Source organism: Strongylocentrotus purpuratus, unplaced genomic scaffold (assembly GCF_000002235.5).
Source record: "Strongylocentrotus purpuratus isolate Spur 01 unplaced genomic scaffold, Spur_5.0 spur5_scaffold_10, whole genome shotgun sequence".
NCBI classification, from domain to species: domain Eukaryota; kingdom Metazoa; phylum Echinodermata; class Echinoidea; order Camarodonta; family Strongylocentrotidae; genus Strongylocentrotus; species Strongylocentrotus purpuratus.
In genome coordinates, this window is record NW_022145595.1 from 9,884,304 (window position 1) to 9,909,619 (window position 25,316).

General features: G+C 37.2%; 2 long non-coding RNA genes across 2 annotated transcripts; both read left to right on the top strand.

Annotated features, from left to right (window-relative positions):
* Positions 1-6,276: 6,276 nt before the first annotated feature.
* Positions 6,277-7,528, top strand: LOC115921659. Its single transcript, XR_004063022.1, has 2 exons — positions 6,277-6,789; positions 7,230-7,528. It is a non-coding gene; the product is annotated as an uncharacterized LOC115921659 (long non-coding RNA).
* A 39-nt stretch (positions 7,529-7,567) lies between these two features.
* LOC115921658 lies at positions 7,568-10,961 on the top strand. Its single transcript, XR_004063021.1, has 2 exons — positions 7,568-10,520; positions 10,890-10,961. It is a non-coding gene; the product is annotated as an uncharacterized LOC115921658 (long non-coding RNA).
* The last annotated feature ends 14,355 nt before the right edge of the window (positions 10,962-25,316 follow it).

Genomic DNA, 25,316 nt, shown 5'->3' on the forward strand with positions numbered 1-25,316 from the left:
CGGGATTTTCTCCAACTTGATCTGACCGCAATAATTGATTAATTTGACTGCGTTTGCTGAAATCAAATTGAACTCCGGACGGACTTCTCTTACAAGGATAAAATATGAGGCGATTTTGTCAGGTGCTTCATTTATTTCCTGTTCTCGAAAGTCATGTGTGTATAGTCTGTTCATTAGTCACATGATCGACGGAATACTACTCCGGATGATGACGCCCCTTTAGGGCTCACACACATAATTCCGGCTCTCATTCACCCGCGTAATATCATATTTGTTTTAAATCATAATATTTGGAGAACCTTTCGGTGGAATACGTTTTGATAATAACAATAATAATATTCGGTTCTTGTATAGCGCATATCACAATATATAACGTCCCTATGCGCTTCCAAAGAGCTTTGGAAATTATTACCGTAGCTTTAGCCCTGGCAGCCGTTATCAGCGCACAGTGCATTTCAAGGAATAATCCTACCAGGTACCCATTTAATTACCTGGGTCGAGTGTGGCAAATGTAGATTAGTGGCAAAATATAAAAAATCTCCTGAATAAGGTTCCTTATTTGGGCATTTACCCAGCTCAAACAAAACTGATGAGACCTATAATTCGGCTAAAGAAACCTCTGGCCGATTTACATACTCAAACTGTGGAAATACACTGACATGAAAGACCCTTTCCAATTACACAGACAAGCTTAATTCACCCTCGGGGTACAATCGAGAAGCCTATGACATAATTTACATTCTTAGAATTTACGGAGGAGAGTTGGTAGATTTAATATGAATTTCTTTAATCAACCAATATCATATCAACTTTGTTCCGCCAATCCAGCGTGCATTGGGAGCGGATGAATTATTCGTGAGCGCCCCTGATGCTTGGAGCTCCCATGAATGGCTGATCCGTGAAGCGTTATGTTTTCGGCGGCACAGATTGGGATTAGGTGCGTGTTGAGCCTATGGGAAAGTTTAGGGTTAGGGTTAAATCAAGACCTCTTTTTTTTTTTAAAGCCCCAATCTGTGCCGCAGAAAAAATGACGCATCCGGGCAGCGGCGAACGCAAATCTCGTAAAGTCGATACAGTCAAATCAAATTAAAATACTTATCATATTGTTCACAGTTTAATTACTATCATCAAAAATTAATTGAAAATGAAGAAATACAAAAGTAAAACAGATAATGGTATGAAAAAAGAATATATTAAAGTGTGCAATGTGTATGGCAATGTGTATGGCATGAGAGCGAGGGTAGGGATTTGGGCAAAGTGCATATTATGATGAAATGTTCACAAAATGGCGTAATTGCATGGGACGGGCGGGGAATCCCCTCCACATTTAATTTTCTCTCTCTCTCTCTCTCTCGTCCGTCTCATGACAATGAGGATTTAGGGTAAAGTGCATATTTTCATGAAACTTTCACCTCCGATGGCGCGATGGCGTATTGTCATTTCGCATTCCCCAGATATGACGGAATGGCGGGAAATCCCCTCCACATTCTCTCTCTCTCTCTCTCTCTCTCTTTCATCTCATCAGATTGAGAGTTTTGGGGCAAAGTGCATATTTTCATGAAACTTTCACCACTGATGGCGAAATAATGTATTGTCATTTCGCATTCCCCAAATTTGACGGATTGGTGGGAAATCTCCGTTTATTCTCTCCTCCCTCCCTCCCCCTTTTACACTCCCTTGTTGATGTTGATGGTGACGATGATAAAAATGATGATGATGAAGATGATGATGATAATGACACTACTACTAATGTTGCTGATACTACTACTTTTACTACTACTACTACCACCTACTACTATTTATAAGAATACATTTTTGCCAATAAAGTTTGATGAATCTCTATGTCTCTTCAGATTGACCAATAGTATTTTAAGATGAGATAAACTGTATCTATGACGAAGAAATCACAATTGTCAAAATTATTTCATGACTAAGGTAAAAAAAGAATTTTCAACTTTAAATGGACAACAGGACGTTTTTGAAAACATTTTAAGTGCGCTATATCAATTTTGATTATTACTTACTTTGATTTTACTTACTTTAATGCAAAAGAAAAGAAGAAAAGAAATAATGATAGTTTGGAGTTTCCATGGGGAGTAGAGTTAATTCACCAAACTTCAAACAATTTCTGAGTATCAGGTGAAGTTATAAGTACTTATTTTCCCCATTATGATGTCACACGAAAATAATGCATTGTCAGTTTTACATCTAGCTGGTTTGAATGTCGGGGAACCGCTGTCGATTCTCTTACAATAACAAAATCTCTCTCTCTCTCTGTATCCCCTATTGATCTACCTTCCCCTTACCTCTTTTACATCTCTCTTTCCCTCTCTAATGTCCTCTGTCAATATTTCATCATAATTTTGTTTTTCTACCCCTCAACGTGATTCAAGAACACCTACCCCCAGGACATCCGTCCCCAGATAACCACCCCTTCAACCACCCCCTAGGACAACTAGCCCATAGGGCAACCACCCTCTAGGACTACTATCCCCTGGAACAACTACCCCCGGACAACTACCCCCAGTCAACTACCACCTAGGACAACTACCGCCTAGGACAAGCACCCCCGGACAACTACCCTGGACAACTACTCCCGGACAACTACCCCTAGGACAGCAACCCCTGGACAACTACCACCCGGACAACTACCCCCTACAACAACCATCCTCTAGGACAACTACCCCCGGACAACTATCCTAGGGGGTAGTTGTCTGGGGGTATTTTTCCGGAGGTAGTTGTCCCGTGGGTAGTCGTCCTAGAGGGTGGTTGCCCTAGGGGGTAGTTGTCCTAGGGTTTAGTTGATTGGGGGTGGTTATCCAGGGGGTAGGTGTTCGGATACGCTCAACGTATCCCTTTCTTTCTCCCTCCCCCCTTTGATCTAAATTTCCCTTACCTCTTTTATCTCTCCCTCTTTCTCTCTCTCTCTCTCCCTCTCTTTTCTCTTAATTTCTGTTTTTATATATCATTACTATTTAAAGAGAGAAAAAATAAACAAGAAAAGTAATATATGGGGATAATGACTGTGTCACGAAGCAATTGGTATGTAGCCTTGGGCCTACTCTTTTTATAGGAGTTTTAGTAGGGATCAATAAATTCGTTCGTGAGTGGAAATCCACGCTATAAATAGAATCCACTCCCGAGGAATAAGTAAAACTTCTATGGAATTGATTCCACTGTAATATTGAGTGGATTAAACTCCAAAATGATATAACTCCTAACAAGTGAATTTCTTTCCTCTGCATCAAGAGAGAAGCTGGTTATAGAAATCTGGAAGCTCCTCACGTGCAGTTTTCGACAAACAAACTGTCTATAATAATGATCTGTATACATAACAAAGTCCATCGATAATGGTATAATGAAGATAATTATTAGTGATAATTTTACCAAACTATTTCTCTCTATCTCTCTATCTCTATCTCTCTATCTCTTTCTCTCTCTCTCTCTCTCTCTTTCTTTCTTTTAAGTTTGGCTAACACCAATTCTCACAGCCATGAGAAACGGATTACTTAAAAATCCTCGTTCTCTTGCATCTTATCGATATTATGACCCCCTCTCTTGTGATTTTGTATAAATATTAAAATTGGTATCATGATATCCTTGTATAAATGTTGGTGATAAGACTTTGTACAATCTTATATTCGATCCTCCTTAATGACTAAAAACAATACCACTTTTACAGTATAATAATCCTAGTCCAAACATGTACAGGTTTACAAACTACAGAATATAGGTTATGAAATCATGAAAAAGAAGAAAAGGGTTCCAATGTCTCCTTATTAAGGCAAAAAGTTATGAGTTGATAATAATACAGCTTTTTGAATAGCGATATGTTGTAGCTAAAGATCATTCGAAGATTACAACGAAGTCGTCTCACTTTCTAGACATGTATTCAGAGCTAGCAGCTGCAAAAACAATCCAAGTGAAATCAAATTAATCAACAAATCTTTCTCCAATAATATTGTCATTTGTCAAGGGCAATATAGTCAAATTTAATAACTTTTACGAGCACTGTGCTAATTTCTAGTTTCACATTAATAGGCCTAATCTGTTTTACTTTTGCAGTTCATTTGAGTTTACTTTATTAATTCATGATTAATTTCATTTCATTTGTTTATGATATCATTAAAAAATCATCAAAAGAAATGCAATAAAATCAAGAGGGGTAATAAATGTTTGTTTATAGGAAATTATGTTATCCAAATTGTTCTTATTTTAGTTAATGGAACACTTATTTCTGTTCTAACTCCTAACTTACATGATAGTTCTTTTACTTTCGTTACAGCAGCTGTGTAATGTGTAATAATGAATGATAATGATTGTGGAGCATTCATAACGTGCCATTTCAATGGCGCTAATTGCTCATGGCACTGAAAAAATACATGGAAATGTTATAAAATAATGCAGCCATAATTGTGTTGATTCTATTGACTCTCTTTATAGACACACATTAACTAAAGTCTTTTGTTCATCTGTATTAATAGTAATATCGGTAATAGAGCCTTGTATATAGCGCTCATATCTGGCAATTTTAAATTATATTCTGTTAACATTTGTTATATTATATTTGAATCGGCGGTTCTTCATCTAATAAGAAACCGTTTCTTAAAAATGTGGTGTCATTTCTTTACAAGCCACGGGAATACGAAGGATTGAAGCCAAAAAAGTTTCAGAACAAAAATAGAAATAATGACAAACATGGTTTCTTGTATATAACACAAATTTATGCTCTCTGCATCCCAATGTTAGTGTACCCCTCTTATTAACGAGATATAGCGACATTCATGTCAGGAACCCATTGACACCTGGGTGAAGAACGGCAAGTGTAGATTAATGTCTTGCCAAACTGAGGCGTTCACGGAACAAGTCGTGTATAATCTATATGCGCGGCTAGTATGAAGCGCCGTGTGAAGTCTATCAGATATTCCACCACTCCCCCCCCCCCCCCGGGTTGAGAGTGGCAAATGTAAATAAAACGCCTTGCCAAACTCGAAAGGACATTTTTAACGAAATAAGTATTGTACATAATAATAACCTGCTTGAGATTAAACAGATAGTCACTCACGTGGACGTGATGTGAAATGTTCGACTAAACCTTTTGCACGACAATTATTATTCAAAACTATTTATGAATCAAGAGATGATAGCTCACACAAAAGATAATACAAGACTTGAGCAAACATGTAATGTACGTCATATTTTATGATGGTTGTTAAGTGTATTTCAAGAGCTATTTCATGATAAGATGGTTAGCGAATCCAGTAATCTCTTGCAAGGGGCAGGCACGTAGCCAGAGTTTGATGTTTGGGGGGGGGGGGGGGGCACATACATGTAATCGATCGAGGTAAAAAAAAGGGGTCTAAAAAACTTCAACCGATCTTGGAAATTTTAGGGGGGCATGTGCCCCCCGTGCCCCCCCCCCCCCCCCCCCCCGTGGCATCGTGCCTGGCAAGGGGGGAGGCACAAGTCTGAAAATTCCGTAACAGAAAATCATTTTCTGTTTTTCCTTTTCTCTTTCTTCAATTTCTCCTTTTTTAAACTCTTTTCCCCCCTTTTCATTTTCTTTCCTTTTCCTTCCTCCCTTCCCCTTTTTTGTGTCAGTGGCAGGGGCTCCCTGTGCGCCTTTGATCTGCTATCTAATAGTGTCATGTGATGTTATCTGCAGATCAATCACGTTTAGTCAATTGTAGATCTATAGATATAGCTAAGATTAGATCGATAAATTGATCAATAAAATTTTTCACGTGTGAAGTGTCAAATGAAAGAGCGACGTAAAAAGGAGTTATGACAATGGTAGTCTAGATCCGAACTGTGTAAATAATTGGATGGTTGGAAGATCAGTAAAACTGGGATAACGAAACGAAAATACTGGTTATTAAAGTTCCAATGATCCCTTTTCATCTTGAGCTCTGGTATTGGAATCGTATGTCGAGAAAACATGGCTCTAATTCATTCTGGATTGGTTACCCTTCAGTAGATTGATTATAAGAACCAGTAAACTTTAACAAAACTCACAAAAACTTGCTGGAAATCATCTTCGATAAAAAAAAAAATAAAAAAAACTCTCATTTGCACATACATGGTGTCGGGCCTATACTTACTTTGATTTCCTTATCTTTCTATGCTCGTTACTCAGCTCCTATAATTATGTTCTACCAAAAATCTTTTGGGCACGTGTCATTTATTTGTAATCCTGAACATTCAGTGTAAGTTTTGTTGGATTCTGTGAGAATTTGTTTTCTATCATTACCAGAAGTGAACTTAATCTTATGTAACAGGTCAGAATTGAACTGTTTTATAGTGAAACATATACATCCATTTCTAATCAATATCTCCTCAGGAGGAAAGTAAGAAGTTTATATGTTAACAAACTTTGTACTTCAAAGAAGTATGACTCACACATATTCCAAGTAGAAGCTATCAATTTGGCCAAAACATGACATTCCACAGCTATGAGAGAGTTAATGATGTACGGTCACTTGGTCAAAGGTTGGTAACTCGACCCCCCCCCCCCTTCCAGAACACTTGTAACAACTTAGCCAAACAAACCCCAAATTGTAAACATCGGATAAGAACCCCAAACTCCCAAAACAAAAGACTTCCTGTCTCCCTCCCAATAACAAGACCCTTTACCAGAACAGGTTATGTGTAGTAGCTATACCACCGTGAGAGTATAGCTGTTATAAAAGAAGGCAGAGGTATTTGTGAGATTCACTCCTGTACTGCACCCCATCCATGGGGCAGGCAGGGAGGTCGACTCTGCAAGCTTTTGGTGTTACATGTCATTAGGTAAGAAGATTATTCTTTTGTTAAGTTGGATAATTATTGAGATAATTAGTACTTTTGTAGATGTATTCTGATGTTAGTTAATAACCTTGGTATCGTTCTCAACGATATAGTTTGTGTTGAATTAATATGCATTATGTAAGGTGTGGCATATTATTTGTTTGATCATTAGTATAGGTTGATTTCGTTAGTGAGTTAAGCACTAGATTAGGATTTGGTAATAGTAATTTGAGATGATTTGAATATTACTATGTTATCTTTAGGAGTTTTAGTTATATAATGTGTTGTTGAGTTTAACTCTGGATAATCGTATTTTGCAAGACAGTTGTAATTTAAAGTAATGTTTTAAGAGTTAACAGTTAACGGATATAATCTGAACCTTTTTCAGTTTGGTGTTTTAGAGTCAAATTTACAATGATTTGTATTAATTATTATTCCTTCAGGTGTTGACAAATTGCAATCAACATGTGAGAAGTGGGAACGAGAGGAAACGGTCCTCTAGGCCAGATTGCCAGGGTGAGTGGGTTATCATATTCAATGTATAAACCACTAATTCAATGTAGTTTTAATTGGGAGTTATGTTTGGTTGTTTGCCAAAGTTCACTTGATGGTTGTCTTCATTTATTTGTTGGGAAAGTTATCCATAAAGATGGAAGAACTTTATTGATTAGATACTTGTTATTTTCATGCAATATTGATTAAGTTTTAATGAATGTAATATAAACAACATGTTTATCATTTATTATCATGAGTCGGCTTGACGTCATATTGTTGGAATGCGTATCTTAGAGTCATTAACAAATATTATGTTTATCACTATTATGTGTGTTTTTCAAACATGTCCACATTTCTATTTAATTGTTTTAACTTTGTTTATTTGTCCAGGCTTTAGCTTTGGCTTTAGCTTACTTTAGCTTTGTTCACTTTGCACCTGAAATAAAAAGAACCGCAACACAACGGATGGTGTGATGTGTCGTAATTCTCTACCAGTTTCCGCGTGTGATCGGCGATGTTACAAATGGCGTAATCGGCAGGGATTTCATCACTGCAAGTGCAAGCCCTGGCTTTCTGTGGAGCTTCTAGTTTTGGGACAACTTGATCGGACATGGACGTCTGGAGACCTGTAAATATTGACGTAGATTTAAGTTGTAGCGATTTTGTGTATTGTATGAATGTTTGTTGCTAAGCTAGTGTGAAGTTTAGTAAGGAGCTACGTTGTGTTTGTTTAGGGTAATTTTCTTGAAATTATCTTGTAATGGAATACTTTAATGCATTCAGTTTAAATTGTTTGGGGGAAATTAAGGAGTAATACTATTCATATGTTGTTGAGACTGTCATGATAATACTGTGTTTGGAACAATCCATACCCCCTTTCGTATTTAATTTCGGCTGGTTGGATGGAGCCTCAAATTAAGGGAAGGCATACAAAGACACCGGTATTTTATAATATTGATAGGAGGGATAGCAGTACATGTAGGTGTAGAGCAGGTATGAAGCTCTAGCTTTATTACTTATGAATAGTTGGAATATTCCTTTATTTGAACTTGTAAATTGTTGATATTTAAAGTTCGGCAAGACATTTGTTAAGTTTTGGTAACTTAGGTAAGTTAGGTTGTAGCATGTTTATTACATTCATTGAATTGATATGCACGGTGGATATCTTTTTTAGTTTTAGAGACTGCTTTTGGAAAAGCAGGGGAGCCCATGAACGTGACATGTTGTTTAATTTTGGGTCAGCAATTCGGAGTAACTATGTGTTGTGTAATGGATATTGTATTGTTTTATACTGAGATTTCTGGTATGTAACTGGGATTTGGCTGGAATTACTGTTGGACTTAGCCTGGATAGTGTATTTAATGTTTATTCCGAAAACCTCGACATGAGACCGGAATCATTCATGGAAGAAATACTGGGGCGACTTCTAGGAACAGTAGGGTTTATCTCTCTATCTTTGTTTTTCTGTTAACCTCGTAGAGAGGCCGGAAAGGGCACATTGGTAGCGGAGAGGATTAGTCAAAAGTTATAAGATTTCTTTGTATATTTCAATGTCGAATGTTTGTATCTTAATTAGGAGTTTATTGAGATGTGAAAGGAATATCCATAGGGCAAGGTTGTTACGAAATACAGTTGACAGTTTTACTGGTGTATTTGCTAGAGTGTGTAAATGTAGTATAAGGACGATTATTGTTTGTGTGTGTTTAAAATGACACAGCGTAGAATAATTGGGTATATACCGTGAAAATCATCTGGCTTGTTAGAGATGCCTGTATATTGAAGATTTATGTTGATAACTAAGGTTTGGCAGTAGAGACTCTGGAACTGTTATGATCAGTTTGGTAGTACTTAGATAATTTGTGAATGCTAGGAGCCTCGACATGAGACCAGTATTACATAATAAGGAGTGCTAGAATGACTGAAACAGTTGAGTTTTTGCACTAGATATGTTTTCTGTGATTCTCGTCATGAGATCAGAAAGTTCGTATTAGTGGTGCGGGTTGGCCAATAATGTGTTATGATTTCAATTTTTATATTCTGTATTACGCGAGTAGATTTTTAATCACATGATTAATTTTGATTTGCATATGTAGGCGTCGGTATTAGGATCAGGAAACAGCCACGATGGGGAAAAGGTATAGTGGGAATTAAATATTATTTTGTTGTAGTCTGAGTGTCGGGACGACACTCAATTAAGCAGGGGAGTGTGTAACAGGTCAGAATTGAACTGTTTTATAGTGAAACATATACATCCATTTCTAATCAATATCTCCTCAGGAGGAAAGTAAGAAGTTTATATGTTAACAAACTTTGTACTTCAAAGAAGTATGACTCACACATATTCCAAGTAGAAGCTATCAATTTGGCCAAAACATGACATTCCACAGCTATGAGAGAGTTAATGATGTACGGTCACTTGGTCAAAGGTTGGTAACTCGACCCCCCCCCCCCTTCCAGAACACTTGTAACAACTTAGCCAAACAAACCCCAAATTGTAAACATCGGATAAGAACCCCAAACTCCCAAAACAAAAGACTTCCTGTCTCCCTCCCAATAACAAGACCCTTTACCAGAACAGGTTATGTGTAGTAGCTATACCACCGTGAGAGTATAGCTGTTATAAAAGAAGGCAGAGGTATTTGTGAGATTCACTCCTGTACTGCACCCCATCCATGGGGCAGGCAGGGAGGTCGACTCTGCAAGCTTTTGGTGTTACATGTCATTAGGTAAGAAGATTATTCTTTTGTTAAGTTGGATAATTATTGAGATAATTAGTACTTTTGTAGATGTATTCTGATGTTAGTTAATAACCTTGGTATCGTTCTCAACGATATAGTTTGTGTTGAATTAATATGCATTATGTAAGGTGTGGCATATTATTTGTTTGATCATTAGTATAGGTTGATTTCGTTAGTGAGTTAAGCACTAGATTAGGATTTGGTAATAGTAATTTGAGATGATTTGAATATTACTATGTTATCTTTAGGAGTTTTAGTTATATAATGTGTTGTTGAGTTTAACTCTGGATAATCGTATTTTGCAAGACAGTTGTAATTTAAAGTAATGTTTTAAGAGTTAACAGTTAACGGATATAATCTGAACCTTTTTCAGTTTGGTGTTTTAGAGTCAAATTTACAATGATTTGTATTAATTATTATTCCTTCAGGTGTTGACAAATTGCAATCAACATGTGAGAAGTGGGAACGAGAGGAAACGGTCCTCTAGGCCAGATTGCCAGGGTGAGTGGGTTATCATATTCAATGTATAAACCACTAATTCAATGTAGTTTTAATTGGGAGTTATGTTTGGTTGTTTGCCAAAGTTCACTTGATGGTTGTCTTCATTTATTTGTTGGGAAAGTTATCCATAAAGATGGAAGAACTTTATTGATTAGATACTTGTTATTTTCATGCAATATTGATTAAGTTTTAATGAATGTAATATAAACAACATGTTTATCATTTATTATCATGAGTCGGCTTGACGTCATATTGTTGGAATGCGTATCTTAGAGTCATTAACAAATATTATGTTTATCACTATTATGTGTGTTTTTCAAACATGTCCACATTTCTATTTAATTGTTTTAACTTTGTTTATTTGTCCAGGCTTTAGCTTTGGCTTTAGCTTACTTTAGCTTTGTTCACTTTGCACCTGAAATAAAAAGAACCGCAACACAACGGATGGTGTGATGTGTCGTAATTCTCTACCAGTTTCCGCGTGTGATCGGCGATGTTACACTTATCTTTAATATGATTCCGCAGGTGACCGCTATGGACAGGTGGCCTTCATAAAGAGGCGGACACTAAGACAAGTGTGACTGTACTTCAAATACACCACGTATAAGTCTGACCGGTGATCACACATTTTCAAGTAGCTTTATTTAAAGAGATGATCAATTATCTTTTTAATGACGGGTGTAAACATGATCGAAGTGTATCCGGAAGCTGATCAGATAAGGATAAAATGGACACCGGAATTAAACCTTTGAAGAACTTTTTGAAGAACTTGTTCCATCAAACACTCAAGAAGATGTTCATAGCGGAAAGAGGTCCTTGGTCGTCTAGGATATTTTCTCTCTGCTAGATCTTAATTTTTCTCGTATATTCTTTTTTTCTCATTTTGAAAAAAAGTTTTTTTTTATTTTTTTGGTTATCCAGTGAAAAATGTCGGTCATATAGCGAAAGGAGAAATTTTGTAAAGATAAAAATTGAAGATATTGGCGTATTTGAGGCTAGTGATAATGATGATTGTGGTGGTGATGGTAGTAGTCGTTGTTCAGGAGATTGTAGGGGTGATGGTGGTGATGGTGGTGGTGATGGTGATGGCGATGGTGGTGGGGGTGGTGGTGATGATGCTGGTGATGGTGGTGGTGATGCTGGTGATGGTGATGTTGGTAATGATAATGATAATGTTGATTGTGGTGGTGGTGGTGGTGGTGATGGTGGTGGTGGTTGTGATAGCGGTGGTGACTGAGATGATGATGGTGGTGTGGTGTGGTGGTAGTGGCAGTGGTGGTGGTGATGACCGTGGTAGTGATTGTAATGACGGTGATAACCATGTTAACGATGGTGGTGGTGGTGATAATGATTATGATGATGACAGTAGTTGTAATGATGAGGATGGTAATGAATGTAATGATGATGGTGGTTATAATGGTGGTATCGGTAGTAGTGGGGGCGATAAGTCGTGTTAAATTAAATTGTGATAAAGATAATGAAGATGGTGGTGACAGTGGTAGTGCATGGTAGTCGAATGGCCACAGTGGTGGGAAAGTTGATGGTAGTGTTGATAGGGTTGATAAATAGATGTTTATAGCTAACACTAGTGCATTGTGGTGTTAATAATGTGCATTCTGTGACAATGGGGATAGTGCAAATGTCGGAAATAAAATCGTGCAATCCCACAAATCTATCACTGTGTGCTAACAGTAATGACACTGACACCTCAAGTACCCACCACATTAAACAAACGACCTTGGCGCTCAACTCATAATTTTTAAGGAAAGGCAATGGAACAGTGAGAAATCATTACCACAAACCAATCAAAAATGAGACATTCCGTGTTTGCGATAAATTGCTGCCCTATTGTGTCTTTAATGTCAACCATTTCATTGTATACCCTCGCCACGTTTGAAATGCTAATATTTGAATACATGGTTTGTATAGCCGGGTTTTTTCAAATGCAAGCGAGCAATGCAAACAGTGAACGGGATCGAAGTCCATCCGGAAGCTACAAGAGAAGAGAAAGACAAATCGAGATCTGCAGCAGACCTCACAGGTAGGGAGGAGATAGAGAGAGAGAGAGAGAGAGAGAGAGAGGGAGAGACTGAGAGAATGATGTATATAATACTTGCAGAAAAAACTTGTATGATTACTACATACATGTTTTTATATTTTGCAAGTTGAATATTTTCTCTCCTTTTGATTTAAGATTCGTTGTTTTCAATCTATACAATCTTTCTTTATTTCTGATAGGATGTAGGGAGCACTGGATGGTTACATTCAAATGCCAGATATCTTATCTTAATGACTGGTTTTGTCCATGACGGAAATCCTCATTCTTTTATTTTTGTATATGCTACTTAAACAATTGTATAGTACATGGTATTCGAGTCAACGTTCCAAGTGCCCATACTGATGCAGTGATTCCATATGACATGGTCGTTGTATTCTTTTCCACCGTATGTTTATCCAGCTTTTATTTGTAAATGTATAAGTATGTGTATTATTTTCCGCACTGTACTGTCCTGTCTATTCAAGCTTGAATATTTCTTTTTACACGCCTTTTGCTGTTTTGCTATTCAATAAATAAAGTACGTGACAATAACAAAAAAGATAGATAGAAAGAGAGAGAGAGAGGGGGGAGAGAGAGAGAGAGAGAGAGAGAGAGAAAGAGAGGATAAGAGAGAGAGAGAGAGAGAGAGAGAGAGAGAGAGAGAGAGAGTGGGAGAGATAGAGAGATAAATAAATAAAGGGGAGGAGTGACAGAGACAGAGATTGAGAGGAGAGTCCAAACTTCAATATTCCATTCATAATTTTCATTCACTTTTTTCTTCAACGCAGTCGTTATGGTGGGAAAAGGACCATTGATAATGTTATCAAACATTTAATCTATCACCAAACAATGACTGAGACCGTTCAAATATATCATTTCCTGTCATATCTTTTTCATAGTCCACAAATTAAACAAATAAAACCCGTGCCTGCATCGGCAAAATAATAGTCCACCGCCTGGACTGTCCTCCATTCGTACGTGTTAGTGACGTGCGCGCCCTAAACTAGCCATACATTTATGTACAACAGAATTACGCGCGAGTACAGAGGACGGTCTAAGTGATTACTGTCAAATACCCTTTTACCTCACCCGGGTCGAGCCCCCCCCCCCCCCCCCCCCCCCCCCCCCCCCCACTCCGAGAACGGACGGACCCCATGCGTGTTACCAAAATGTCCGGTAAAGGGGTACTTTTCGTGCGACAAAGTACGGCCCGAGAATTGTAAAAAAAAAAAGGGGTGTATTAACTTTTCACGCGGAGATTTCTTTAAAAAGGGGGTGTTTTTTTCGTTTTTTCTCTCATCTCTTTGGACTCCTGAGGCATTTTTCATGATTTAGGGGGGTCTCCAAGGCAGGAAAAGCCCGCGAAAAGCCCGCGAAAAGCCCGCGAAAGGGGGGATGCGGAAATGTTGGCAGTCCTCAGATAGGGGGTGCTTTCAAAAAGAGGGAACAAGCATATGCGTACCCTAAATAACACTGAGTGGGGGGGGGGGGGGGGGGGGGGCGGGGGTCGAGTCTAGAAATTGTAGATTAATGGCTCGAACCGCGAATCATGTGATCCAAAGTCCGGTGATGGTGACGTAACGCATCAACTAGAGCACGATACTTCCACAATTATAATTCCAAATTACTCTAGCAATTCTGATATGTTACTGGGAAGGATAAACAAGAAGCAAGAAGATAAAACATACTCATTTTTTCTTACCAACATTTACATGGCCTCTGTCATGACTGTGTTATATGGAAAAGAGGTCATTGACCCCGTCATTGACACGCTTAATAAGAAACTCGGTTAACTTTTGTTTTCATTTGTGGTCAAATTGTGGATGTGGACGTTCACTTAGTGGGAATTAATAATTAATTAATTAATAATATATATCACATGTGAAACATACCATTGTGTCCTTCCTTCGTGAAAGCACTGTGGTATCATAGTGAAGGCGATTGACTCTCATGCAAGAGGTCATGGGGTCGATCCTTGCTCGGTGCTTTCACCCTTGGCAAGGTATCATGTTAACCAATATTTTTTCCTCTATAATAACCAAAATAATAATAATACTCAGCTTTTATATACCACGAATTAGTCTCTAAGCGCTTTCAAACTTGGAGATTATTACACCGGCTATAGCTATGCCGTCATTACAGGAATTAATTCCTGCCAGGTACCCATTTACATCACCTGATCCAGGCATATTATGACACTTTGAAATGCTAGCGTAATGATAATTGCAGGGCCTTCAGGAAATCACAATTAATACTGGTGATTCTTCCCTGGTTAATTGAGACTATTATTATGATTGTTGTTATTATTACTTTTCCTTGCATTTTCCATTTGCTCCGATTCTCAAATCTGAACTCTGTTGTCCTCATTTTCTTCTTCATTATCATTATCATCATCATCACTTTCCTTATCACCATCATCACCCTCACTTTCATTATCATCATTATCATCCTCAACATCATCATCATCATCACCATCACTATCATTATCATCATCAACATCATCATCATCACCATCATCATCATCATCATCATCACCATCACTATCATTATCATCATCACCATCAACATCATTATCATCATCACCATCATCATCATCATCATCACCATCACTATCATTATCATCATCATCATAATTATCATCATCATCACCATCATTGTAAAGAAGAGCATGCATCATCTTCATTATTACATTTTTGCGTCAACTTCATTACAAACAAAAACAGTAATCTTATATCATTATTCACTCTTGTTTCTTCTAAACGTCGATGCCTTCTTCCTCTTCTTATTGCTGTTGTTTTTCTTCTTGTTGTTGTTGTTCGTCTTGTTCTTCTTGTTCGTATCTACTTCATCTTTTTATTCTTCATCTTCTTAATAATAATAATAATAATAGCTAGTTCATATATAGCGCTTTTGAGGACCGATGACCCTCTCAAAGCGCTTTACAGATATAGATATTATTACCCCAGTCATCGGATTCAGGCTTACCCGCACACAATCATCACAATGTATGTACATTCTCCACTCCCTGGGGAGCATTCCAGCCAGGCGTCATTTTTACAAGTGCACACTTGCTAATCTAAGCACATTAGATTTTGCATCCTACCGGGTATACCCATTTAACACCTGGGTGGAGAGTGGCAAATGTAGATCAATGTCTTGCCAAAGGACATTAGTGCTGCGGTGGGACTTCAACCGCGGACCTTGTGATCCACAGTCCGGTGACATATCCACTCGTCTACGACACCTCTACCTTTTCATCTTCATCATCATCATCTTCTTCTTCTTCTTCTTCTTCTTGTGCCTCTTTTTGTATTCTGATCTCCTTTTGGTATGGTTTCCTCTCATTCTTTGATTAATAATGAGAAGGAACCATCTTTTAATACCAATAGTTATATGATCGTCTTCATCACAAAACGCAAGGCTGTTTTGTCTAGTACGTTTTACATCCGCGGACGCAGGGTACATGCATAAGGGGGGTGTCAAGATTTATACATGTAGTTGGAAATTTTACCCAGATCATTAACACTATCGCATTCCTTCACCAGACTTGATGAGATTACAATTCCGTAGACTTTGGCCTTTCGACATTAAAACATCACGTGCAAGAATAGGCTTATCACCAAGAGATTGTGGTGTAAAGAGAATAAGAAAATGTTTAATCTGTCAACATTTCTGAGAATCAATGATAATCAGCAGCTCAATTTACCTTGCTAATGTACATTATTACTAAAGTATAATATTATATATTTTAAAAAATCTTATCAGTTTTCAGGAACAAGGGGATGACCCAAATCCGTAGAAAACATTGTCTCTTTTTCAAATAAGACGATTATGTCTTGCCATAACAAAATATGTTTGCTAATACCGTTGTTGAAAAAAGATGTAACTTGCTAGACAAAAATCCGTCTGCTTGGACTTATTTTGTCTTTTGGCACTCTCCTCCGTAAAGCCAAACGTAGTCTCCCCGAACGAAATAGACTGATTTGTCATAATGTGAAGCTACAGCCCCAGAGATTGACAGACCACGACACAAACAGTCCTCTATAATATATTCCGCCATTTTCTATCTTTCCTTATGACCTTGTCTTTCTTTGCCTTGTCGGTCTCATGGGCTGTCGGTTTTGTGGTCTGTCGGTTTAGTGGTCATTCGGTCTAGTAAACTGTCGGTCTCGTGGGCTGTCGTTTTCTTGTTCAGTCGGTCTCGTAAACTATAGGTGTTGTGGTATGTCGGTTTCGTGATCATTCGGTCTCGTAAATTGTTGGTCTCGCGGTCTGTCGGTCTCACTTTATCTTCTTTAGGAAAATATGACACGAAATTTGGCGTAAATGTATATATTCCTCTTGTTCAAAAAGGCATTAAATTGTTCTGAACAGTTTCGGAAATGTTGCAGAATATGAATTTTCTGTAACGTAGAATGTGAAAATTTCCAACATTAATTTGATCGAAAAAAGAGTACTTGAGTTAGCAAATTGAACGCAATTGGAAACTTGTTATTTGGGGGCGGGGAAAAACATTTAGTCGGTTTCTTGTTCTTCTTACTGATATATTGTGCCCTTTTCAGGATAAAATCACTTCAAAAGGTAAAACAGAAATAGTCTGTAAAGTCAATACTTGAAACTCTGATACACCTAACTCTACTCGTTTGATAAATCTGCAAACATGAATGAGAAACAATGTGAAAATGTGTGTGACGTCAAGAATATGCAAAGCAAAAGTGAACTTAATATCATCGTCATTGATCATGGTATTCGTGGGAATTCACACAAACCATACGGATCCAGTTATCGGTATAGTTTCCGCAAAGGGAAATCAAATATGACGACAATCCGACCAAAAGAAATGATTTGAAACTTACCATTGCCTGATTACACCGAATTGTTGTTAAAAAAAAAAGAGATAGGATTTTAAAATAAATGAAATGAAATATGAAAAGTGGTTTATACCAGGGTCGCTTTAGTGGTTATATGAAAAATACCCGGACTAGGGGCACTTTGTACAATTATTATCTTCTTCTTCTTTTATTAATTATTAGTATAATTAGAAAGTGCAAAACTCTTAACCTTTTCAAAATGAAATAAAACAATTTATGTTAAACAAGTATAATAATAAATAAAATAGCATTGGCAACTATACACTTTTGTAAAGTAAATTTATTAGACTCACTTGTTATTGTTTTTTACTCTGATTGTCCATGATAGTATGTTATTATTTTCTTCGTTTCTTGTCTTTTCCCCTGTATGTGTGTGTTGAGGCTTTGGCTTTTATATAAGGAATCCCTCCTTTCTGCCTATCCCGAATGCTTTCATAAATTGCCATTGTAGTTGTTATCACTGTCTTGTTTTTTAATTTTGTTATCATTCCATTCTGTATTGGTATGTTTTAACTGTTTTTATGAAGAGTGTTGAATATAGGCTACTTAAAATTTGAATTGAATTGAATAATTATGTATACGTATAATTTTCATTACCTTCTCTCTCGCACGAACGCATTCATTTTCCATTCACCTCTCTCCCTTACTCTCTCTGTCTCTCTGTCTCTCTCTCTGTCTCTCTCTCTCTCTATCTACCTCTCTATAATAACTCTCTTTCTCTTCTCCCTTCTTAACTCTCTCTCTCTGTGTCTCCCTATCTGTCTCTGTGCCTGTCTATCTGCATGTCCCTCGCTCTCTCTCTCTCTCTCTAACTCTAACTCTCTTTCTCTTCTCCCCACCTTCTCTCTCTCTCTCTCTCTCTCTGTCTCTATGTCTGTCTCTTTGTCCCTCTGTCTCTCTCTCTGACTCTCTCTCTCTGTCTCTCTCTCTCTCTCTCTGTCTCTCTCTGACTCTCCTTTTTTCTCACCTCCTTCTCACTCAATATTGCCTTTCTCTCCCCTTCCCACCCCCACTACATCCTTCCTTGTTTTTATCTTTTTATCCCTTTCTTCTTCTTCAGTTATTGATGTCTGATTTCCTTAATTCTTCCTTTTTTCCCATTTATTGTCATTATCCAAACCGAAACTAATCCCAAATAACCCAAATTGTGCATTTCCAAGTTTTTATCCTGGAAAGGTGGAATTCCCAGACGACAAAAAAACTTATTGACCTCGAATCGAACAATAGCTTCGGCTACTTCCGGAAACCAAGCTGCTGTTCGGGTTCGACACGTAGTATAATACTGTAACGTTTTGTTTTTGTTTTATGCGGCGAGGGGGTTCCCCTTTACAGCATAGGCTCATTACAGCCGTCGCTTTTAAACAGAAAAATATTTTATGCGCTGATCTTTGTCAGAACGGTATTTTACACAGTTGAAGAGGTCCGTCGGGATGTTAAAATGTTAAAATCATGTTCAGGAAACCGTACTTTTAACATGAGAGCGCAAAGAGGAATAAAAATCTCTTCTTTGGAGAAATAGAAGAATAAGCAAAGCCACGATCAAGACTAGTGGTGAAATCCCCTTCCATTTTCAGACGAATCGGAAGACGTGAGAATGTGTGAACCATGGAATATGTTTTGCATTTAGTAATGAAAAGAGATTAAGTCTCTAAATAGGTATTCGATGTCAATTTGCTGACCCTATGAACAATAAATATCCTTGCTTATTCCTCATTTGTCATTTGTTACTGTTGACAAGTGTTTCACAAAGATCGTAAGTTGAACTTAAAGGTAGGCGTTACTACTGCAGCTAGAAGGGATTAGACCACACAGCGAGCCAACGAGGTCACTGTGACAGGTGGCTATCTCATTAACTCAGCTCTCATTTAACATAAGAAAAAGAGGATCATGGGGGACCAACAGGCACCAATTTGGGAAGTTTTCTATATAGAGGGAGCAAGTAGCTACAAGTAGGACAGTGTGCCTTTAACACTAAGTTGGACTTAAAAATCATGGAAAGCCGTTAGCATCTTTGAAAAAAAATTGTTAAAGTTATTTTAAAAGGCATAAAATGCTGATTCAAATCATTCTTATATTCTAATATCAAGGAGATTTCATGTTCTTTATGTGGAATTTATGAAAAGTCTAAAATACTTCAATTTTCGTTTTTGAATATATTCTATTTTAAGGCTACAAATGGCTCTCCATAATGTTTTAGTCCAACTTAGTGTTAAGTTCAACTTACAGTCAATCTTGACAGCCTATGGCAGGCTGTTCATGCCACTGTTTGCTCTCACCATTTACTGGCATTCGTCTCTCAAGGGACGTACACAAATTAATCATGGTCACAAAAGAAACAAAATTTACAATTTTGATAATGCATTATTGAAGGAAAAAATGTTATCTAAGATCATAATGGTAAGAGCAAACAGTGACATGAATGGCCTGCCATAGTTAAGTCCAACTTAAAGTCAATCTTAGTCTTTGTGAAACACCCCCCCCCCCCCCACCCTGGTCTCGCACTGGGCCGGAGAGGTTCATGGGCTGTAAGGGAGGTAGTTAGACCAGTGACTTTCTTTTCTACAGCAAGTAATAATCATTTCCTCATCACTGATTAGTCGAGAGAACATTATATCATCTCAAATTTGTTTACATTTCAAGGATTTTATTTATATGTGTGTATAGAATGTCTGTGTTTTCATTGACCCACAGTTCCGCCGCAATTACGTATTTTTTTCTCAGTATGTCCTACCTCTTTACTCTCAGTTCCTTCTCTCACTCTCCTACTCCATATCATTCTGTGTCCAACACAAATAAATTGCCTTCTTCCCCGAATCATACTGCCGTGATTTGAATAATAATCATTTTCCTGTACTCTGTATATTATTGTTGTTTTGTAAAAAGTTGAATTATATTAGAACTATGGAATAAAGTAAATATCAGATTACTCCTAAAAATTACATTGTACGCGTAGATCTCTTCGAATATTATTTACTCAAAAAAATTCATTTCTCAGAAAACAACACGGGGGAAAGATTACAATATTTTGGCAGGCCAGTTCAACACGAGATTTTCAGAAATACTAGGGATCCGAACAAAAACAGAAATTGGCACCAAAGCATTACTGGAAATTTCATTGAAGTTCCGCTGTAAGCACAACTTAACAGTTCGCTGACCCCATTTGGGTAAATTCTAAATTCTTTTCTAGTCTATTCATGTCATTGTGTTTTTCATAATCATCCATCGGTGAGTTTGAAAATAGAAAAAGGCTAAGGGGAATTCCCTTCGGATGTGATCCATCATAAAGGGTGCGCAGCTCGTTCACGTACACCTGGCACATGTTTAAAATACGATAAAATTTAATCAGCACTTTGCCTATTTTGTAGAATTTCCCAAAGATTTATTACCACCTATAGGAAGTAATAACTGCTACTGCTAAGTCCGTTATGATGGAAAGCTTTTTTTTTTTTTTTTAACATGCTTAGATAATAGGAAGACAGTATAGTCCACCAATTGAGGGGGGCATGGGCACTTGGGGGTTATGCACCTGTCTCACTATTCACATGAATTACGAATTTACGAGGCCACTGATATAGCGAAAGGGTGCCGGAAAATGGTCAAGGCGTATTTTTTCTCGTTCCTTAAATTTCTCTCGTTTTCTGGTTTCTGTTGCTTTTTATTTGTTCACCACTCAATGGGGGGGGGGGGGGGCACGTGCCCCCGTGTCCATGTATCTGCTCCATTATAAGAGAAGGATAACAAAAATAGGCGTACCGTAATGAAATTTAACTTTCACCTTAGTCATTCTGAGCATGACTCGGTCAAAATAAAATTATTTGATTAAAGATAAAAGGAAACGACGATTAATCATTAAATATGTTATGCATACAGGGATATTGGAACTCTAGAACCTTTAGAATTTGGAAAACGGTTGGGGCTACCCCCCCCCCAAAAAAAGACTATTAATTTAATGATTGCAATCAATAAACTAATTGTCGTTATTTTCCAACTTAAAGACATTTTCTAAATTAGTATTATCTTTCAAATGCCGTTGGAATTTAACCTTTTCATTGTTGGGGCCTGCAAATGGAACAAAGTACCTTCTAGCATTTTCGTTTTATGAGGCCGCGTTGCAGCTGAGCAGAAAATAATTCATGATTTTTAAGAGAAGTTTGGTGATTGCTTTACCTTCCAATAATTTCTGGCTGAACTGAAAAGTCAGATAATATTTTTCTTTCTTGGTCGGAAAGTTGTCAGGAGAGGTGCAAACTGCCCCCTTGTCCCTTTCAAATATACGCTAGATACTACGGCAACACCAACTTTTCAGGCCTGCGATTATCGTTGAGCATTGGCTGAAGGAGACAATTCACCTCTCAGGGAGGGAGCCGAACTTATCTGCAAATATTTTTTGAAAAAACAAATTCACCCGTTTTTGTAATTTTCATGTTTAATCTTTTAGATTGATTGTCAATGACATAGCTTAAAAAAACATGGTAATGATGATGAGGATGATGATAGTGGGTTCATGTATAGCGCTCATGTCAGTCAGATTTGACCCTCCTGGCGCTTCCGATTATTACCCTGGCTTTAGCACGGCTGCCATACGGCGCTCTAGCATTTCAAGGAATAAATTCCTACCAGGTACCACTAAGTGGAAGATCTTTCTATTACTAGACCCGTCAGAGATTTTTCTAATAAATAATATGGTGAACAGTTTGCTAATAATTAATTATTATCAACATTAATTATTAATCATTTTGCACATAGTAATCGAGTTTCTGGTTTTCATCCTTTCACTAATTTTTTCACTATAAGAAAGATTATTGAGGTATATTGATTTTTACCGTAGAGGGCATTGATTTTCACTGAAGTGTTTATTCTCGTGCCCCTTCAATAATTTTGATGTCAGGTAAACTTGGGCAGTTCAGAAACGGATGGAAGCAAACGATAGTGCTTTTAACATAATATCCTGTGTGATAAGAAGTGTTTATGTTGTCACACAATAATGTTCGTTTAATAAAGAAAATCCCCCTATTGGTACTTTCCAATTGGAAATGATCCAAAATATACTTTTTAAAACCCCCTTTATCATGTTATCGTAGGAAAAAACCAAAGTGCTCAGATTTCTTGGAAATGATTGAAAATTTCACGTCCAAGCCAGAAAAAAAAATGTTAAAGACATTCTTATTAGGGGTATTCCCCTTCGATGTTAATCTTAAAAGCCCTAGATTAAGAGAAAGCAGAGTTTAAACAATTAGAAGAAGAATGAGTTAAGGGCAAATGGGTGAAATTCTGTATTGTCATTAAAATGAGGAGATTCTCCAGGTTTTAAATCAAGCAGCTTTTTAACAGGTTTGATTTTTTTTTTAGCCGTGTTACTATTCTTTGCAAAAAGTTCATGAAATACATGTCATGTTACAAAATCTCTTGTACTGAACTCGAAAGCGGGATAGTAAATACCTACCATAGGGAAAGAGAGAGAGAGAGAGAGAGAGAGAGACAGACAGATAGACAGAAATTCTGTATTGTCATTAAAATGAGGAGCTTCTCCCGGTTTTAAATCAAGCAGTTTTTGTTAACAGGTTTGATTATTTGTTGTTAGCCGTGTTACTATTCTTTGAAAAAAGTTAATGAAATACATGTCATGTTACAAAATCTCTTTTACTGAATTCGGAGGTGGGATAGTAAATATCTAACATAGGGAGATGGAGAGAGCGAGAGGGAGAGAGAGAGAGAGACAGAGAGAGAAGGGGAGAGAGAAAGATAGATATAGATAGATACAGAGATATATAGAGTATCAATCAACGGGGAATTCCACATGATTCTAACACCTGGATGAAATTAAACTGACAGTGCACTGTTATCATGTGACGTCATAGTAGGGAAAGTATCAACACAAAATATTACTGCAGACTAATTGAAAAAAAAAAAATCGAAAAAAAAATGACCTTACATTTTGGGATTTTCATTTATGTTAGGAAAAGTTCGTACCTTTTAACCGAAATAATGTTTCTGATGTAATAAAAAGATAATAAAATCCCCATAATACATTATCAAGAGGATTCAAGTATAATAATATTTGTATTCATTTCTCAAAACATATGTGAAATAGTATTGAGGATGTATTTTACATTAAAGAAACTACTTCAGCTTCAATATTCAGATACTTTTAGATGGGAGATGTGAGTTTTCTCCCTGCTTCAAGAATGTATGTTGTCAAGTACTTCTATAATCATTTTCCTGCTATTGGCCAATTTTCCTTAATATAATTTTTTGTTCCAAATTGAATTTATTAAAGAAGATGCGTAATGTCACCGCAGGTCTGACATGTTTAACGTCATTTGAAGAGATACATATCATTGCTATATTTGGCATGGATAAATTATTTATATATTTAAATCACTGGCCGAGATCATGAGATGGCGCTCTTTCGGATGCGAGCGAACTGGATTCAATTACAACAGCCCGTGACGAGAATGAATCCCATCATTCCCATGTATGCATGAAATACATCGTCCACCTTCCCAAATAAAATTAGGGGGGGGGGGAGGGAGGGGGGAGGGGGATTGCGTCTTTGAGTTAGAAATTTGAGATTCCCTATGTTCGGGGAGCTGCCACTTAAAGGGATAGTTGAGTTCTGTTTTAAGACCGCAAATGCCTTCAAAGTGCATGGTTATTGCCCTTTTTCTTATCTATGACATTTATAGTGCCCTTTTAGAACCTAAAATTGCTATGAAGGTAGTTTTAGACCCCAAAATATGTTAAATTTAGCCAATCATGACGATCATACCAATTCAGCTCCACTTTAAAAAAAAAAACGGTGACCGTTAATTAATTATTTAATTAAAAATAACAATACATGAGCCGGCTAACTGTAGGTAATATAAGCAACACGAAAATGCTAACAAAAAGCCAACACAGGCATTGGCTGAAATACGACGTAAAAGGCGTTATTTCGTTTTTTTTTCAACGGTTTTTTTTCAATTTTTTTCAAAATATCTAATTTGTGGTGGTACACAAGTATTAGAAATCGTTATATTTCAGCCGTCTATGACCCGATTTTGATCAAACAAAGATGATTTTGTCATTTAAATATTATGTTCTTTCAAATTTGACACTCAGTTTTCATTATCTCACAAAAAATTATTTTGTGTAGCGCCCTCTGCAGCAGAACTCAACTATCCCTTTAATAGTTCTATCCTATATCCTATATCTTTTCTTTTCAACTTTCATAATTATCTTGATAATGAAATCATATTTCACAGTAACCCTGCTGTAATATATTGATTATATAAAACGGAGAGCTAATATGAGACCCTCCCCTCCCCCTCCCCCACAACGGAAAAAAACTATTCTGCTTAGATATACAAACTTCTTTTCATCGTTTCATTTTTCATTCAGAAAATTGTGCTTTTAGTTCAATTAAATGTAAATTACGGACAGGGGCGGCCGAGCGACTTCCAAAATGGGGGGGGGGGGGGCACCAACAAAAAAGTGCACTTTCTGGAGAAAAAAAAAAGGGCACCTACAGTGGGAAATCTCAAAGCGAAAATATACAATTTTTTAGACATTGATATATACCCCTACATTGTGATTACATTATCAGGGATGATTTCAATATTTGTTTCTCTTCATACATCATACAAGATATCGTTTAAGCATCATACTTTACAGTTGGATGTGATGTCTGAATATGCATTTACGAGCGAGCGAAGCGAGCGAGAAAAATTTTAAAGATCTGTGAGGTCGCAGTGTGAAAAATTACATCTTATAGAGAGGAAAAAAGCCAATCGTGATGGGGTTATAAGCACATTCTCATAACGGAAGACTGAAAAGACCTTTGATAAGTAACATAATTATATCATCTTTAAATGCGAGCGAGCGCAGCGAGCGAACTTTGGGGGAAAT